Source organism: Lygodium microphyllum, chromosome 19 (assembly GCF_053477565.2).
Source record: "Lygodium microphyllum isolate KBCC chromosome 19, Lygodium_microphyllum_v1.1.10, whole genome shotgun sequence".
Taxonomy (NCBI): Eukaryota; Viridiplantae; Streptophyta; class Polypodiopsida; order Schizaeales; family Lygodiaceae; genus Lygodium; species Lygodium microphyllum.
Window position 1 is genome coordinate 70816707 of NC_141153.1, and position 3991 is coordinate 70820697.

Genomic DNA, 3991 nt, shown 5'->3' on the forward strand with positions numbered 1-3991 from the left:
AGACCAAGTCTAGATGCAACAGAGCCACAGATCAGCTGTAGCCATTGGCCCAGACAGTCACGACTAAAGGAAGGACGAGTATCTAACCACCTCTTGACCACTCTAGTGACCACCCCTGTAATACTTAGCCTGGGAGATCTGCTTAGGCAGCACCCTACCCTATGGCAAGACCTTAAGCAGTGGGTCGAGGGATCACAAGAGCAGGTCACGGTAGACCCTCAAGATCAGGATGCAGAAATGCAATTGCCAAGTCTGACGCTGCACTTCGTGCCTAAATCCTTGCACGTCAACGCCTTTTGGGAGGGCTCTGAGATGCACGCAGTCCTGCCAGTCCTAGCCCTGGGTGACACAACAAGGAAGGGAATTGTAGACACGGGAGCCGGGGTTAGTGTGCTTAGCCATGCAATGCTGCAGACTTGGGGAAACCCGCCTGTCGAAGCTGCTCGGTTTAATGTCACGCTAGCAAATGGTATGAGAGTGAAGCCATTCGGGGTCTTGAAGAATTGGCCAGTGAAGATCGCAGGTGTCCAGTTCTATGTCAACTTTATAGTCATGAAGGGAGTGGACTACGATGTCCTATTAGGCCGACCCTGGATGTGCAATACTAGAGTCATCAAAGATTGGGGTAACAGCTTGATCTTCCTTGGCAATAGAACTGACGCCGTAAGAATAGAGATGGACACTTGGAAGACCTCACCAGTTGACCTAGATGCCATCTTTGCTATGCTCAAAGGGAACACTTAGGTCAGGAAGCCCTATGGGCCCTTGACTAAGTATATCCCATGCCCAGAGGATGAGCGGGATTGGATGCACGTTCTCGCTACAATTGACCTGCCATTCTCAGACCATGAGGCATATGAGCAGGCCATCAAAACAATCGGCAAGACAAACGAAGAACTCTCTACACCAGTCTACATGATGGCAGTAAGCCTCCATGGAAGGCCTAAGCCTGTTACCTTCCAAGTGCCATCCAACAAAAAGGAACTCCAGGGGGTACTGGAACACCTAGCAGACCAGGTAGTGGGCAAACCCGACTGCCAACTTCAAACCGCTCTAGGATCTCTTAGAGGATCCTAAGTGGCAATGGACCAGGTTGCAGGAGTTGAATCTCATGTATAACTGGGCCCTGATTCCAGACCAACGACACGGGGCATACCAAGCCCTAGGAGACGATGGCCAGTCAAATGACAAGGATTGACGTCCGACGAAGACTGCCAATCCTTCAGTGATGAGAGCGAGGGTGAAGTGGATACCATAGAGTACGACACTGAAGGACGAGAAATTGAGCAGATACGAGCAGACGCCAAGCCGCAAAAATGGCAGGCCCTTAGACTGGAGCAAGGAGTCATGTGCATGAAATGTGATCGTGCGTGGTTGGAATGTATGGGGGCCATAGACCTTGAGCAAGCAAGCCTAGCCCAATCAGGGACGACATCAATACTTAAAACCGAATCGCCTTCCAAATTGCGGCCACCAGGGGAGACCACCTCTTCCAGCGAAGATGAAGGTTTGACTCTGAATCGGAAGTTACTTCGGATAGCGACCCAGAGATCCCTAGGCCGCCCATGACCAGACGCACCAAGGGGGACTTACCCATCCACTTGAGGCGCAGACAGTCAAAGTAGGATAGGGCAAAGTACCCCAAAGATGCACGATCAGAAGAGCAGCGAAAGCCGCAGGACCTCCCTAAACGCTTCACTAAATTCAAAAAAGGGGATAGGGTAGTGGTTTTGCTAGGTGCCAAGCGTCAAGGGCAGACGAGCGAACCAATCGAAGGACCAGCCAAGGTCAAGGAGGTAAACCTAGCCCTGGAAGGGGAGATACCCCGACCAGTGTTCATTGCCGATGACTTGACTGGTGAAGAAGAGTTGAGTCTTGTCGCTCTCTTGCGGGAGTACATAGACATATTTGCCTGGTCCTTAGAAGAGCTACGGGGGGTAGATCCAAGTGTTGTGACTCACAACATACCCATGACGTCGGACGCAATGCCGGTCAAGCAGCAACCGTACCCCATGAATCCAAAACACGCTCATGCTGTCAAAGAGGAAATCGACAAGCTGATGAGAGCTGGATTCATCTACGAAATTGAGCACACGGACTGGGTGTCACCCATAGTCATTGTGATTAAGAAGAATGGCAAAATTCGAGTGTGCGTCAATTACAAGAAGGTGAACGCTGCTACAAAGAGAGACAACTATCCCTTGCCGTATACCCAGCACATGCTTGAGAGGGTGGCAGGCAAGGAAGCCTACAGTTTCCTGGATGGCTTCTCAGGGTATAACCAGGTGCAAGTACATCCTGCAGACAGGCACAAGACTGCCTTTGCCACTGAGTGGGGTGTCTTTGCGTACATAGTCATGCCCTTCGGGTTGACCAATGCCCCTGCCACTTTCCAATGCCTCATGTGCACCATCTTTAAAGACATGCTTTGCAAGGAGTTAGAGGTCTTTGTCGACGATCTGTGTGTCCATTCGACCTGGATCGAACACTTAAACAAACTCCGATCAGTCTTTGAATGGTGCCGCTTATATCGTCTCTCCTTGAACCCCTTAAAGTGCTAGTTCTGGGTGAAACACAAATTCATCTTAGGGCACGTAGTGTCAATGAACGGCATTGCCACTGACTTTTCTAAAGTCAAAGTCAAAGAACGGCATTGCCACCCAATAACTACAAGGGAGTTCAATGCTTCTTAGGACACACTGGATATTATCGACACTTTGTACTAAATTACGCACTAATTGCTAGACCATTGTACAAGCTGTTGATAGTGTTCAAGTGGATTGAGGAATGCCAGCGCGCATATGAGCAGTTGAAAAAGGCTCTCACTACTGCACCAATCTTACGAGCCCCAGACTGGAACATAGCGTTTCATGTACACATAGACGCCTCTAAGTTTGCTATTGGAGCCGTGCTATGCCAGCCGGGCGAACATAATTTAGACTACCCCGTGAGTTTTGCCAGTAGGCAGCTCACAGAGACCGAGATGAACTATTCCACAACGGAAAGGGAAGGGTTGGCCATGGTATTTGTGGTAAAGAAATTCAGGCATTACCTGTTGGCCACTCCCTTTGTCTTCTTTGTTGACCATTAGGCCTTGTTGTATCTTGTGAATAAGCCTTGCGCTACGGGACACATAGCTAGATGGTTACTCCTGCTATTGGAGTTCGGCTTCTCTGTGGTTGTACGCAAAGGAAAGTAGCATTACATGGCTGACCACATGTCCCGCATACCCACAGGAGAAGCCGCTGGACAAGGCATACCTGACGATTTGCCGGATGCTCATCTCTTTAACCTGTCTAGCGAGAAAGAATTATTTAAAGCTGATCTGACGCCGTATTGGGCCGAAGACATAGTGCGAGTACTAGAGAACGGACTACCTGAGTGACCCATTGAGAAGGCCAGGCTGAGAAGGCTTATCCTAAAAATTCAGCCATATCAACTGATAGCCGGCCAACTCTACAAGTTGGGACAAGACGGTTTATTGCGCAGATGCATATGTGAGCACGAGATGCACGACGCATTGAATGAAGCACATGGCGGAATCGTTGGAGGACAGTTTAGCGGGGACACAACAGCCCGAAAGGTGCTACAATCCCAACTATGGTGGCCCACCCTCTTCCGTGATGCAGCTAAATTTGTAAAGCATTGCGATGAGTGCCAAAGGACCAAAGTGCCTGTGCGGAAGGACAAGATGGAGTTGACCCCTGTCATAGCCCGACAACCCTTTGAAAAATGGGGCATCGATTTTATTGGACCTATTAGTCCTGCAGCATAGTATTCCCAAGCTCGCTACATCATAGTGGCAACCGACTATCTAACGAAATGGGCAGAGGCACGAGCCACGAGGAAGAATGATGCTAGGACCACTGCAAAGTTCTTGTGGGAGCAGGTCATTTCACGGTTTGGTTGTCCAATCAAACTTGTAAGCGACTAAGGCACACACTTCATTAATGAAGTGATTGCCCACTTGCTCTCTACCTTCCTAATAATT